Here is a 16,540-nt window from a genome sequence, read left to right as displayed (position 1 = left end):
TTCCTGTAGTGAGGGGCCCAAAACTGACCCCAGGATTCCAGGTGGGGCCTCACTAGTGCCCAGTACAGTGGCACAATTACTTCCCTGGTCCTGCTGGCCACACCATTCCTGACACAAGCCAGGATGCTGTTGGCCTTTTGGCCACCTGGGCACATGCTGGCTCATGTTCAGCTGCTGTCAATCAACACCCCCAGGCCCCTTTCCCCCAGGCACTTTCCAGCCGCTCTTCCCCGAGCCTGTAGCGCTGCCTGGGGTTGGTGTGACCCAAGTGCAGGACCCGGCACTCAGCCTTGGTGAACCTCAGACAATTGGCCTCAGCCCAACAATCCAGCTGGTCCAGATCCCTCTGTATGGCCTTCCTACCCTCCAGCAGATCAACACTCCCACCCAACTTGGTGCCATCTGCAAACTTGACAGTGCCCTTGATTCACCCCCTGAAACAGGCCTGCAGAAGTTTAACTGGATAGAACACTTTAAATTTCTTGAATGAAGGCGTGCGGCTTCTTTGCAAGGTATTTATCCCTCGCCTGATTTGATTTTGACTAAAGGCTACTGCAAAAGTATTTATTTGCCTCATTGCCAACCAGAAATCTGCTCTAGAGCAACTAGCCTTTGACTACTGGGTTCAGAAAGAGATTCTTAGGAAGTCAGTTTTCTTTTTTGCTTTAACTCTCTTAGCTCCTTGGGAGACTTCTCTGTTCTTAGGTGGGCAGTGGCCCAGAAGGTGTCAGCTGGACTTTAAAGGCAGATCTTTCTTATAAGTTGTGTTCTGGAAAGCAAAGTAGTGGAGTAAATATGTCTATACAGGCTTTTGTGTTTCAAGCCCAGCAAACTGATGTTGATAGCTTTTCATTATACCAAAATAAGGTATTTTGTTCACCATTTTATCAGCCCAGCTCTTCACTTATATTCTAAATAGGTGCCCAGTAGTGCTGAATTCTTTGAAATAGAAATTATGTGAGAAGATAACATCATTTACCCTCCTGTATCTATTAAGATTTAAAATCTGATTTTTTTTTTTTTAATTGCTGTCATCAACGTGCAGGGCATGCCACAGAGCATGATAATCATGCCACAGCATAATCACAACATGTTTTGAGTCAGAAAGATGGATTTTCTTCAAATGCCAGAGGCTGTAGATAATGGATGGGTAAGAACCAAATGACAGAATTCAATACTTCAGTGGGGTATTGGAATAGTTTTACTCAATGGATCTTTGCATTAGATCTCAGCTGGCTGCTGCTCAGTGGAGGCCCTTCAGCTTGAGAGGCAGGTGGTTAGTTTTGTGGCCTTGGTAGTTTGTAACGCTTTGAATAAAATCCGTGCTGTCTGTGTTGCAGAGTGTTCTATTGTAACTCTGCTGCTCTTCCAGAGCCATGATCTTATGCAGTATATAGAAAATGCCTCAAATAATCATCTTTCCATCTTTCTGCAGCTCTATTCTCATTGTCCTATTATGGGTTTAAATATTTTTTTTTTCTTCTCTGTTGTTGCTCTCTTTCCCATGTTCTGTAGCACTATAGCTGTGCTAGAGATATTGAGGGAAAAAAAACCCCACAGGTACTTACAGTCTTGGTGATACCATGATTATTGTGGACCACAATGATTAAATGTTTCCTCCACAGTTTAGAAATGTCATGCATGTTTTGTTTCTCTGTTTTGGGACTCCACTTGAAGGTTTGAGTGCTTTTTCAAGTCACTGTAGGCTGCCTGAAATCTCTGTGTAGCAGAACTCAGGCCGTCAGCTCATGAAACAGACTGGTAAAAGCTGAGTAGTTTAATGAAGCTGTGAGCCAGTGTACCTTTCCACTTACAGGGGTTTTTTTTCCCCTCTAGTTATTTATCTATGGCTACAATAAATGCACTTGCCAAATAGCATATTGATTTAGGGGGATTTAGTGGAGGGAGGTAACAGGAAAGGGAGTGAGTGGATCTTGGGGAAGAGGAAGCATCTGGGGATACCAGTGGCTGTGGGATTCATTACAGCTGAAAAATACAACTTTAACATCTCTGTAATGCTATTTTTAGTGTTCTGGAGAGGAAGCAGATGGAAAGAGGCTATCAGATCTGCACGACATGGAAAGATAAAGAATAAGCCCCTTTAAAGCACTGTATAATCCTTATGGGTTGGTCTCTCTTTTGTAACAGTTTCCATATGATGATCATATGGACATACAGCCCCTGGCTGTATTGCATGCAACTCCTGAACTCCATGCCATATGTATGATCAAAGGAGGTTTTGACGTGTGTTTCTGAGCACTTGCTGTGTTGTGTTTTTTAGTGTTTTGTGCATGACTATCAACTATGTCGTGTGTGGCTTTATTGGGGTTGGTACTTCTGAAAGTGCAGTTTTTGGTCACTGTTATTCTGCTGATAGCAGAACTCAACTCCTGGCTGGATGCTAGTTTACTGGTGGTAGTTACAGCTGGTCAGGCTGCTACAAGGCAGAGGAATGCTAAGTATGAAACCGTGCTGAATTAGAGATGCAACAGTGATGGTATAAGAGGATTTAGAGGATTGCCAAAACCACACTTTCTAAATCTTTCCTGTTTGAAATGAATAAACTCATCCTGAGTTGAAAGTTGCCTCATTTCCTAGACACATTACCCCCTATAACCAACAATGCAGTGTCCTTTTGGCATGATAGATGATCATTTGAGGTGAACCGTCTGGAATAGCATTTCATGGGAATAAGACGTGGGTAGGATTCAATTCCCCACAGTTAATTGTGACACATAAGTCATTCCACAAAGTGAATCGCAGCCAAAGGAGTCTACAGCATGTGCAGATGACATCATGATTTACTGGTCAGATAGGATTTTACTGCAGTAAGTAAGCTTGAGAGATTAGCTTGTTTTCAGAGAGATATAAATCCTCTTTAGACAAAAAAAAAAAAAAATCAGAACACTTATCACACTTCATCTGTCAAAAAGCAGCATCAGAGGTAGGGAACTTCCCTCAAGACACTAGCAAAAGTTACTGGTACTAGAATAACTACAATACAACAGTAAAATGTACCTGACAGTGCTGCTCAGTGCTGCCCACGTGGACAGGAGTTTTGTGTTCGGCGTTGCCTAACTCACACAACTGAATTCTGCTTCCACCAAGGTTAGAGGATGACCGGCTAACATAGTGCCGACTTACCTAGGATGACCACAAAGCCTCGTGCAGGCTAGTGAGTCAGGTGAACAATCACCTTCTAACCTGGCAATAATTTTAACGGATGTTGTCTGATGCTTAATGGTTTAGTAGCAGTACTTTTTAGCAAGACATTTGGTATACAGCAGGTGTTTAAGATGGTCTCTGTTTAGTCTGATGCAATTAGATCCAAATATTATCATAAATAGCATCATTTAACAACTAGCAACAAAAATTCCTGTATTAATACTATGTTTTAATGAATCTAAATAGTTCTACTATATACCTTAAAATACTACTTTTATTCTGAATTCAATTGCTTTTATTTATTATGTATGAGTATATAAACAATACCATGTACACTACAGGTGAGGATGGTTCTTGTACCTGTAAAATAGACCCTTTGCACGTTGTAATGTGCTGTCTTGTTTTTAAGATATTTTCTGTAAGAACAAACTGGCAGTTCTTTTCCACTAATGAAAATGACGTGGGATATTTATTACTCTATTACAGAAAACAAAGGCCAAAACTGACTTCAGTAGAATCTCTCAGAGATCATTTCCTTACATACCTAATTCGTTATTATAAATTTCTTGCTCTAAGTTGCATGTGGAGTCGGTGACAGAAAATGTGAATATGAGATAATATTATTCAGCCTTGCTCTTTAGGATGTCTCCAAAACTGCACTATTGCCCCCCAGTCATTTCTGAGATCTGGTTCTTTGGGCTGCAGTGATGTAAGACCGGACGATTTATTTAGTACTTGACTATCTTTATGGCCTGGAAAGGCACTGAGCCTTTCTTTAAAGGCATAGATTAGAAAGCAGTCTAAACTTTCTGAAGAGACAAGGTAAAACACTACTCTAGAAATTAGGTATATAACCTTTTTATTGGAAAAAAGTATGTTTATGACCTTTTAGAAAGAATGTTTACCTGAACCTTATCTTAGTCTGTTTTATCATGTCTGTCATAAAAAAAATAGCTGACTTTAGAGTGGGATTAACTTCTTGGAAATATATTTCATAGCTTCTCTTTACATTTTGTATGCGTCTCAAATCCAGTTGTAAGATAATAAATGTTATGTACTAACATTGTTTACAATATCATCTGTCAGCAATCCTATTAAAACTGAACCTCTTTTCAAGGATTCATAAAAACTGATACTAAAACCAGTTTGTAGCTGAAACAGAAATTGCCAGACCTGTTCCAGGCTGACGTGCTTTTTATATCAATTAGAGAAGAAGAGAACACTGCAAACACACCTTGAGCATAGAAAGAAGCTGAAGAAGGTTGTGTCTATGCTATAACTTCTACAGGCGTTATGCAGTGCATCTAAGTCCTCCCAGGTGCTGCAGACTGGCTTGTGTCCATCCTGTTCTGTCTCTCTGTGCTCTGCAGGGCTGTACCATGGTTCAACTGCAGCACAAACTGTTGCTTCTTCTGGACTGTGTCTCTAGCATTCCTCATGCTCGTGGATCACTTGTCTCACACCTGCCTTGGCTATACCTGTTAGAGAGCAGTACAGACCAAGAAAAGCAGATTTGTTGAAGTAAAGTGCCTGTTGCTACAGGTGCAATGCCCAAGCTCAGTGTGTTTCAGGGGATTTTACTCTCAACTAGCTGTACTCTCAACTGGCTCTTTTGGACCAAGTGCCCCTCAGCAACTGGAATGTGGTAAGTGTGCTCCTGGTTCAGATGTTGCAGGACTTGTCCGCATTGGGAACCAGTGAGGGTGACTGGGAAATTTGCTTTGGAAGCACATTCCTGATCAAAACTAAATCTAATGTAGACACACCTTATGCTATTCACTCTGTGTAAGAGCCTATGCACAGGTGCTCAGCCACTGTGTATCACTGGTATAGAAGCAGGCAGCAACCTGTCTGCAATTACTGTGCCCAGTGCTCTGATTTCTGCTCAAGGGTCATACAGTTTCCTGGAAACTCATTCCTTTGGAAGAGAGCCTTGCCAGTGCCCTCTGGATCATGGAAATCCTTCACTTGCGCTGGTCACTGGGGAATCGATTCAAAGTAAGAAGACCATCTGCTGGTGGCCCAAGCTTGTGATGCCATATTTCGCTTTCAGTGTAGTTTGGTCCATAATGGTTGCATACCTGAGGTTAATCAGGACTGGTGGTGCTATCAGGGTTCTCCCAACTGAAAATGATTACATATTCTTGTATGCAGCTTTCATAACATAATTAAGATTGTGTTAACTAATAATTATAATTCTATCATTTTACAGGCCCTGTGAGCTATTATGCAAGACCAGCGGTTCCTGTGAGTCGCTGCACCAACAGCTTACATCACAAATTGCCTTTTATACCTCAGCTATTTTCCACTAAAGATGCATTTCTTCTCCTCAGAGAAAACCTCATCCTCCAGGGTACCAGTATATGAATCCACATTCTTCATTATCATTCACCTCTACTGAAACCAAGAGGCTCATGCCCTTGCTTTGAGAGGGTCCTGACTCCTCAGTGTTGATGTGCAGAGTGTTTTCTGTCATCTCGCTGAGGACAAGGATGCTGTGGGACAGCCCTTCAGCCAGCAGTGCAAAGTGCTTGAAATCAGCCTGCAGGGAACAGAGAACTGTGAGCTGCGGTGCACTCCAGTGAATTGTATAGCAGGGCAGGGCTCAGAAAACTCAGGCTTGTCCCACAGCTGCCTTTCTCCAAACGTCCCTGCCTCCCTTCTAGCACAACTAGACATTGCACTCATCTGTGGTGTTTGTGGTTCCCTGCCTAAAGCACTGACCGTTTCTCCACAGTGAAAGTGTGCTGTATGCACAAAATGTCCTATAGTATATAAGGGCATTTATAAGGACACTTGTGTTATACAAGGCAAAAGCAATATGTTTTTTTTATTCAGACCATTTAATCCTCATGAAGGTCATCCCTGTTCTACAGGGCTAGGAAAGTTATTGTGGAAAACTCTCAGGCATGTACGCTGGAAGGCTGCTCTCTAGGACCACCAAACTGCTACGGGCTTCTGGGCATTCCTCCTTCCTGCTGCCAGCCTTTTATCTCTGGAGATAAACTGTTCCTCTGTAATACCTCTCCAGTTTGGCAACCTGGATTTCTGTATCAACCCTTCTACGTGGGCTGCCGCCTTGGCAAAAAGTTTGCTGTTTGGGAGAGGAGTAGGAGCGGAAAAGGATCCCAACAAAACATTGAGACAAACAATTTTTAAGATTGATTTTTACATTTTTGGTAAGGATCCATCCAGCCCGTGTGTGAGGAGGAGACTGCGAAGAGATTGCCAGCTGTCTTGGTGAGAGCCTACTTGGCCTCTGCCAGGGAAGCTGCTTCCTGGACACCTACTATTCCTCTGGAGCCAGAGAAGTGTCCTGCCATGGGGTCTGCTGAGGTTGGAGGCTTAGATTAGAAAACATGACCTGGGAACTGCTCTTTTCTTGTTATCAATGATCTTCCTTGGAATGCAGCCCATGAGACAATCTGTTTTTCTGTTGTTCCTTTTTCTCTTGTTTGCAAGTTTTTGACAATTGACACTGAATTGTATGGGCCAGCCTGAGAAGAGGTGAAGCCAAATTCTCAGATTTTTTTTTGTGGTGAGGAGCTATACTATACTGAAGACACCCTGTTACCCGTATCTGTACTTACTGGGACCTTGAAAACAGAGTTTTTAGTAAGAATCTTCAGTTTGATGATCGTACCAAAGAAAGACTTCTTGGAGAAGGGCCTTTACTGGGATGTCTTACTGACGACTGCTAAACATGCTTCAGCAGGGAGGAGGAGTGCATGGCAGTGCCCTGTGTTCAGCCTGGATCATCTCTCTTGATAGTAACCTAGAGACAAGAACCTGGAATGAGCTTTCCTGTAACTGTGGGAAACAACAATTGAGATGGGATGTTGGTCTGGGTCTTCTGTGGGAAGGGTTTGATGCCAATGGTCCATCCTTGTTTTTTCCTTGTTGCCTACTCTGGAGGGACTGGACTGATTCCTTTGCCTTGTTGCAAGGATTTGCTCCAGCATTAATTGCAGTAGCCATATCATCCTTTGGGGAGACATCTGCTGGGGGCTGCTCTTACCCAGATCTGGGACTAAGACTGTGATCTGCTGCTCTTCCTGGTGGTGAAATACCTGAAGCAGGCACTGCAGGAAAATCTGCTGATGTTCCTTCTCCTAAGGAGGTCAACATTTGGGATCTGTACCATGGAAAGGCTGTCCTGATAGTGGAGAAGCAGCCTCAGGAGCTTGGAGTGGTCTTGTGGAAGAAGATGGAGTGCAGGGAAGATGGGAGTGCAGTAGTAATCAGGGCTTCTGTACTGGATGATTTGTGTTTTGTCATGTCCATGTCCTAGGTGCCAACAGCTACTTGCTTTCAAACCATACCATATGTCCCCAGCGTGCAGGCTGTGTTGGCGCTTCCTCCTGCCCCAAGCAGGCATTATCAGAGCAAAGCAATGCAGCAGGGCCGTTCCTGTGTTTTGCCTTACCATGAAGCATCTGGGGGTGAATTATAATTGAGGCGGAAGGATGGATGATGATGTTTTATTTAAAGCCTTAGCATCCTCAAGGCTAGTGAGTCCATGCAGTTAGAGAATACAGAATACTTAGGATTTCCCAAATCCAAGGAAAGCTGCCATGGAGTTGTGGATTCTGGCCCTCTGGGATGCCAAAATGGCTAACCTGAAGATCTACAACTTCTGTCCTTGTCTCAATTCAAGAAATATTGTTTTAGAACAGACTGGGGTGAAGAAAAATCCAGTGAAATAGCAGAGGATTCCTGTCAGGAATTTTGTGGCAGATAATATGACAGATCAGATGCTGTTGGCACAGGATGAAAAGCAAAAGGATTGCCGCTGGAGGTTTCTGACATCAAATCTCCTGAAGCTGGTCTGTATCTCTAACACAGAACTCGATTGCATGATCTGAATTTTGTATTGTAGATGTAACTGTAGATGTGAATCATTGTGTTTGGAAAAATAAGATGTGACCTCAATTCATTTTCCTACTTTTTTTAAATTAAAATGGTAATAAAAATGAATGTAAGATTATTATATTGTTCTTTCCAGTCTTTGATGCTTTGATCCACCATTGTAGTCTATATAACTTTGTTCTTCAGTAACAAAAAAACCAGTTCAAAAACAGATCAATGAGGTTTAGCAATTGTACTGTTTGCTTATAGATTTGCTTACTGGTAGAAACATTCAAGGATGTTGCTAAAAATAAGCATCCTCTTCCTGCAAGGCTGTGAATACGACTGTAAAATGCATCTTTAAGGGAGGTATTCAAGGTAACAGGAAATTAGCTCAGTCTTATTTCAGTTTACCAGTGCTTGGTAATGATGTCACCTTTCTAAAACAAGGGTTAAGTCCTGAGAACAGAAGTAGTAATTCTCTTTGTTCCACAATCCTATGCTTGAATGAAGTGATGTCTGGGTAGCTATTTGGCTAAGCCAACACGCAGTTAAAAATAGGAAGGCAGGGTTGTTTGAGTTTTCTTTTGGGGCACTTACTGTCCTCTTGGAAAAAAACATATATTCATATAGATTTTTCCTTAAGTGATAAAGCCAATGATCAAACTCATGGATTTAATATTGTGTTTCTTATGCCAATGCAGTTAATAAAACTGTGCTTTTTGCAGGTCCTTATTCCCTTCATTTCTCCAGTTAACAAAATCACCTGAAAATGGAGTGACACAAGTTAGCAGTTAATTTGGGTTATCAGAATTCTTGTTTGTCAATTAAAAATGACAAGCCCAACCAAACAACAACAAAAAGAAGAATTACTCTATTGTCCCAGCAAGGGAAGTTCAGGGTCTGTTCAATTAAGTACTCCTCTATTTTCCAGAAAACAATGAAAATGGTTTTAGCAGATTAAAACTTTTTATTTTGAATTACCTTGACAGGTTTTGCTTTCAAATGAAACATGTAACCCGTAAGCCTATTTGAACTGGTTACTTTAACAGCCAATGGTATTTTTGTTGGGAGAAAGATTTGCAATTATAACCCATATTCCAAATTTCAGTGAGTTTTTTTACTTTTGCTGTTTACTTTTTTGTTTGTTTGTCTTGGACAGAGGATGATTAGGTCTGTTTAAATGTGTTAATGGCTGCGGACTAGACTAACGGAAGTTTAGTCACAGAAGTGATTACATTTCAGTGCCGAAGAATCTCATGTTTTCTCTTGTGTCCTTTTTTCAACTCAGAGGAACTTTTATTAGTGTTTGAAGAATTTGATGTTCATGTGTACTTTGACAGTAAGAGGAGGCATTGTCCTCATTGCATTCATAATTTTCAGCCATCTTTTGCACTGTGCTTTTTAACACTTTTGTGAAGTGTTTCATCTTAATGCAAACATTTCATCAAGATTCACATGAATGGCTTCCTTAAATTCTTCATTAAAAATTTGTTACAGTTCTTATGTTATAGAAATTATTCATTGCGCAGAGTTAGAGAATTTATTCGTGTGATATTAATATTAATTCACGGTGCTTTATTAAAAGCGGTCAATACAGTTGTTCCCTTCCTATGAGTGGGAAACTGAAGGAGAGTGAAGAGAGCTGCTGGAGGAACATATCAGCCTACTGTTAAAATGAGAAATATTGCCCTGATTTCAGAATTCTTTTTCAATGCATCCCATATATCCACATAGGTGGTATATGTATCTACCACGTGGGGTGAATCTCATATCCACAGGCAAAAATAATATGTTGAAATAATAATGGCTGTCCCTGTCCTATTCAAAAGACAAAAAACCTGTAAATTATGGTAAATTTTCAGAGGAAAAAGCCAAAACCTGAAGTTCACATGTGTGTGACTCCCTCTTTAGGAAGGCTTACATCTGTATTTCATGTTTTGGATATTTCACGGTTCATGAAGTTGTTTGTGTCCTGTCATATTGAATATGCTCAGGTGTCATTATATGTGATATGATTTCCTTTCTGGCTTGAAAAGAAGTAGACAGTGAAGCTCTGACTTTGTTCTGCCTAACGCTAGGACTCTAAGAGTTTCTGGATGTCTGACTCCAGCTCTATTCATCTTGTTTAATAAGCTACATTGGCTCTGAGTGTGAAAAGCAAACGAACATTTACTCTTTTGGAAGCTATAAGAATGAAAGAGATCAAGAATTTCCCAGGGTTTCAGTGTTCAAGTCTTAAACAGTGGAACAATGAGTATCCAGTGAAGGCCTCTTTGTGCTGATACATCCGAGTTGCGCATTTTATTAACATAGGGTGCTTTCAGCTAAGTTGCCGAGACTGATTCAATATTTGAGATCCAGTAATCCCAAAGCAAAGAATATTCCATGTGTGTTGGAAACTTTCTACACTCTTTGCAGCTTAATGCTTTCAGCTACATTCAAAGATGATGTAAATAGATGTGCTCTTCACTGCCAGCCATCCTTACTACTATCAGATATGTTTGCTTATAATTCTTATAAGTCACTTACGAAACATTCACATACGTGACCAGGGATTTCAATGTTCCTCGAGATTTGATTTCCTTCAGGAAGTGGAGAGAAAGAGACACAGAACAGACAAAGCCATTACAAGAATGATTTCCCTGGTGTTTAAACTCAATCATCAACAGATTTGGAAATGTGGTATAAGTGGCCTTTGAAAAACATGAACTACTATCAGAATATGCAATTTTTAAAACATATCTCAATGTTATAGGAAAGATGGAAATTGCATCAATTGCCAAGAGACATATTTTTCCATTTAAAGATTAACATTTTAGGAAAGCAAAATGTCTACTACCAACGGAGACAGATTTTTGTCTCTATACTGAGTGGTATGTTCTTGCTGTTTTGTTTCATTCTGTCCATACAAAGCAAGCTTTTTTTTTTTTTCCCTTCTTCTTCCTGCAGAGTTTATGGCTGCTTTTCATCTTTGAGGTAGTGTAAAGCAAGTAGGGTACGCTAATGAATCTGGACCTATACTTTAACAAAGTAAAAGTAAATACTCTAGGCAAATATTTACCATGCCTGGCAATCAGCAATAAGAGACATGAAACGACTTCTAAAGTTAACATCTATTTCTTTGTGCAACAGATCCCTCATTTGTTTAAACCTAGATTTCTAGCCTCTATGTCTGTGGATGAGGAGGAAAAAAAGCAAAGATCAAATGTTCCTTGGAGTATTCCAGATCAGACCATCCCTAAAATTTATATACTTACCAATTTTGACATTTCAGGCCTTTGTGAATGCTTCTGTCTACTTTCTCCAATCAATAATCTATTTCACAGCAACAACAAACATTTGGCAGAAGCAAAATGGTACAACTGCAGCGATGGATGCAACAAGGTAAATAGAGCATTTTTTTTCTTATGGGATGTAATTCTCCATGTTAAACTTCCTTTCTGCTTTGGGTACTCCACACCCTTGTAGAACAACATCTATTTTAAAAAATTCTTCAAAGGAACAGTGTGGAATATGGGGCTGCTCTCTTTGCTAGAGGTTAAAGAAATGGCACTGAAGATGAGTGGGAGAGCTACAAGCAACAAAGATTGTCCTGTAGATCTGACAATACTGTTTCTCTTAATGCTTCTGGGACAACACTGGCTCTTGTGATAAGCCAAACAAATATCTCCATAACGTGGGTGATGTTCTGGAGGAAATATTTTCTGCTTTCACTCTCTGCTTTGTGGAAGGGAGAGTCTGGTGGGCGAGGGGGTGGAATCCAACCCTCTTGGACTTTCCAGGCTCTTTATTATGTAGAGATTCCCCAATAAACGGAGCTGCTGTGAGAGGAGAAGGGGCAGCCTTTGGCCCTACTGGGTGGCCCAACTTGGGCATGTCAGAGCTTTGGAAAACTGAGGATGTTGCCAGGAGTGCAGTAAGGTCCTTTGAAAGCACCCCGGGGCCGTGGGTCTTCACTTCCCCTTCCTTTTGGGCTCCCCCAAGCTGGATTTAACATAATGGAGAGTCTTTTCTCCTGCCATCCTGTCAGCAGTTCTCACAGATGATTATCCACAGATAATCTCATTATTATTATGATTTATTATGAATTACAGAAGCCTAGCGTGGCTGAATAACCATGGGCAGCAGTAGAGTTACCAGAAGCAAACATTCAGAAGTCTTTTGGCACCACACATTTGCTTGACATTGTAATATCAGTTACGGGCTGCACGTAGAAAGTTTGGAGTTTCCCACCTAGGAAGGCTGAAAGGAAAAAGTGATTCTGCGATGCTGACGCAAAAGTGGCAGGTAGTGAAGACTAGAGAGTTGTTATATTTTTCTTTGCTTTTAACCAATTTGATCTCCGGAACACTATTTAAATGTGGTCATGATGCTGACAGCTTGCTTTCTGGAGAGGTATGTACAGCTGTGCAGAATTACTGTTGTACTTGTAGCAAGGGATTAAAATTAAAAATTTAAACTTTATGCTCGTCATTGTGCTTCTTTTAAATACACGGGAGCTGAGTTGCTCAGCCAAGTAATTTGGTCTGGTTACATTAAATAATTGCATATTTATTGGATCCTGTAAACTGAGAATTTGGCTGAAAATTTTTTATCACATTGGGTCTTGCAGTACAATATTATCTATGTGCTGTCATTCAAAATAACATGCAGTGAAGGAAAAACAGTTTAGAGAGTATTATAACTGAGTCATGAATAAACAGTTGCAAATAATACAATCTATAGTGAGCTTAATGGCAAGAATCCTTTCTTGGCACGTGATTTTCTTGGTTTTGCAGTATCTATCAGAGCTGGCTCTGGAGCAGTTTAAACATAGCACACTGAAATACATTTACAAGATGTATAATGTTGCCTTACAGCCCTGCTTCGGGAGGAGGAACACTAGACCTCTTCTGGCTTTGTGAAATGATGCTGCAAAATATGTGTGACTGTTGACAGCCCAAATCTGCTTCTGGCTTTCAGTCTTCATTTCAGGTGAAAAACACGGCCTGCTCCAAAGGCATGAAGGAATGAACATGTTAAAGCATACAGAGACATTATGATTAAGTGAATTAGTCAGAAACTGAAGAACTGGGTATTTTTGCAAAATAACGATGAGTCAAGAAGTTGGCTGAGACAGAATAGAAACTGGCCTTTCACACATCCACGTGTAGTCAGCGGAGCAGCTCAGCCAACACAAGTTACCGCTGTCAGCCGAGCTGTGGGATTAACCATATGTGCGCTCCCAGTCAAGGGCAAATGCAAACTCAACTTCAAGGTGTTTTCAGCTGAAATGCTTTGCTTTACAATGGCACCGGAGTAGCACAGAGTCATCTTACCTGGCTCTGCAGAGAAGTGCTGACACATTAACATCCCATCTTTATAGTGTTCACTCTGGTAGCGTGTGTTGCGAGTTCCTTAAAGACCTACCTGAAATTTCTTGCTTTTATCTGAAAATTTATAAATAAAATATATGAACTGGATATGTGAACATCCGCTCCGGGATCTTTATGTACTAGGAAAGCATATTTCAAAATGCCTTCAATGTTTTTCCTCCTTTTTCTCCAAATTTCTAAATGTTAGTGTAGAAAAAGTTTCAGTTAGCTTTGAATGTCTTTGGGGAGTCCTCTCTCTCCTAGAGTTATTATGATTCAGCATGCAATTTCATACAAAAGTGTTCTTGAAGCATTTTGAAAGCTTCCCTGTGAATTATTTCTGGCCTTCTGGTATTTTATGAAGCATCATATTTTGCAATTGAAATATTTTTAGCATGATTTTAGCACGTCTGATTTTCCAAAATCATAGAGAGCCTCTCTTGAAACAGATGAAAAAAGTGATAAACAGCTGAAGGGGAGGCTGGAAATAAAATGGACCTCCTTCTATTAACTTCATCTCTTTTGGTCTCAGAATCTTTCTGCACAGAAAACTTGAAGCCCTTCCTTCCTTCCCTCCTTCCTTCCCTCCTTCCTTCCCTCCTTCCTTCCCTCCTTCCTTCCCTCGTGTGGGGACAGAGGAGGGAACATCCTTTGGAACTTAATTTCAGGAATTAATCTTCAGCAGTGGCAGGCAGAAAGAACAATCTCTTCTGACTTGATTATTTCATAATTTGGCTTTATTGTAAGTTTCTTCCAACCTCCTCTAAAATATTAATTACTTTTGCTGTAGTCCTGGCAGCGTGATTCTGTGTATGGCTATCTTTGGTTTTCCCTCTACTTACAGCTGCTTTCAGATGCATTTGATGTCATTAATTTCCTGAAATAGACTCACTGAATTTGTCCAGGAGACAAAAATAGCACTCCAGACTTCTTCCTGTACCCCAAAACACAAATCCAGGGGTGAATCTGGTCCTCAAAGAAGCCGTCTAACCTCTCTCCCTAATGAACCATGAGCTCTTGCTTGTGCACCAGGTTGTCATCATGCTTTTTGTCCCTGCAAGGAAGGATTTCTGTCTGCTGTACGTGTTCTCTTCCTCGCTGCGAGGACATGACGTGCACTGCGTCAGCAGTTTGCTCAGGGGCAGAGTCCCGAGGCAAAGCCCTGAGCTGGAGCACCAGGCTCTGCCCGCCCAGTGGGCAGCGGCGAGTTTGTGCTCGTCTTCCCAAAAGATGCCTTAGAATTAAAATTCCAGCCCTGTAATTTCTTTCTCATGGTGTTTTTCCTCCCACTGAAGTAAATGAAAACAGAATCAGTCCCGACAACAATAATTATTTCCCAATGATGGAAATGGGCACAGTGGGAAAGTACTCTTGCAACAAAGATCGTAATGCATGAAGAAGCCAATATTTTTGGTTGCTGAGGGAATGCTTTAGTCCTTAGACCCCCCAAAGGCCGGGGCTATCCGTCATGTGCTGTCACTGCAAACAGCTGGGGCACAGCAGGCGCCGACTTTGTTGCTCTAGGCTTTTGTGTTGCTTTAAGATTTTCATAATTAAATATGAAGCAGCAGTTAAGTATAATACAAACGCGACAGGATGTTTTCTCAGTAAGTCAGCGCAGTTCTATCGGCTTAATTTATAATAGTTAGCCCTCTGGTGTGCTGGGATCTTTAACAGTCATGCTGACCAATATTGTTTCACTGCTCCTTTACACCAGTGTGTCTGTAATCTCTTGACTCTTGCATTGTGCTGAGGCTATAGAACTTCTTCAAGGTTATCACGCATCTTGCTGTATGCTTTCAAAGTACTACCAGTCCTGTTCTTCATGGTGTTTCTTGGTGTTATGAGAATAATAATCAAAGTTGCAGGGTAAATTTTAAGTTGGAAAGGCACGAGGTAGTGATTGAAGTCCAGAAGGGGGGTTTGAGTTCTGCTGGGGAGCTGTGAGTTTGGGGGTTTCCTGCTGCGATCTCTCAGTCATTCAGAGGGGCTGTAGTCTGATTTGCTCCATACAGAAGTAAAGATTTAGCAATATTTGCCTTAGATGCTCCTACCCATTTGAGCAGGCTTGGCTGAAATATGCCCTGAAAGCACCTAAATACTAAGTACGTAAATACATGTCCAAAAACCAGCTATGAATCAACACGGTCTAATTACAGGGGATGGGTCAATGATTCCTGCCAGCATAAGCACAGAAGTTGGTGTCACTAATAAAATCATGGTGTCACTGGAACTGAGCTTTGCATAAACCTGATGTTTGAAAGATTATAGTCTTTTCCAAAGAAACCAGTTATACAACCTCTCCAGGTCATTTTAACATATACACATATATAATATTTTAACCAAATATATGATAAAATGTGTCCTAAGGATTTTCACATTTAGTTTACTTTGACTTTTTATTTTTTTAAATATTTTTATCACTTGCAGAGAGAAGCATTTGGTCTATGCCACGTTTTTTGGTTAGTTATGCCAGTTTTATAATTTGTTATCAGAAAGTATAAGACTTGTGTATCTTTATACTTAGATCATAAGTGATGACCCACTCAATGGTGCTGTTCTTACTGGGGCAAAGCACAGAGAGGTTTGATCAACACAGCGAGCATATCTCTCCAAGGTTCCCCCTCTCTCCTCAGTATATCTTAGCCCATATTACATTGGTCAGCCACTGTCAGGAAAAGACCTCAGTTATGTTCAAGCATTTGTGTCACTGGGCCAATTTCACATCTGCTACAAGCCTCATGACAGCAGGAATTAATGAAAGGCAATGTTTTATATATTCCCCTGAAATCACACAGTTGCACTAAGCCTGTCTCATATGGTTTTAACTTTGTTCACAAGACAGGCACATGATGGAGCCAATATTTCTCTTGGGTAAAACAGTGAGGGTGCTGCGTAGTTTCCAGTAGTCGCTGTGACCATGACTGAAATCAGCATCCGAGCTTTCTAATTGCTGAACGCTTTGGTCAAGATCAGCCACCGCTCTTCTTGCTGGCACCAGAGCACCCTTCTCCTCCTCTGCCTGGAAACGGCAGAGCATCCCCTGACCACCAGAGCCATCATCCTGCCGTCTGCTTGGACTGTAAGGAAGAGCAAGTCCAGAGGAGGCCACAAAGATGATCAGAGGGCCGGAGCACCTCTCCTGTGAAGACAGTCTGAGAGAGTTGGGG

The sequence above is a fragment of the Caloenas nicobarica genome, chromosome 1 (genome assembly GCF_036013445.1).
Source record: "Caloenas nicobarica isolate bCalNic1 chromosome 1, bCalNic1.hap1, whole genome shotgun sequence".
In the NCBI taxonomy this organism is placed as follows: Eukaryota; Metazoa; Chordata; class Aves; order Columbiformes; family Columbidae; genus Caloenas; species Caloenas nicobarica.
This window is presented reverse-complemented; position numbering follows the sequence as displayed.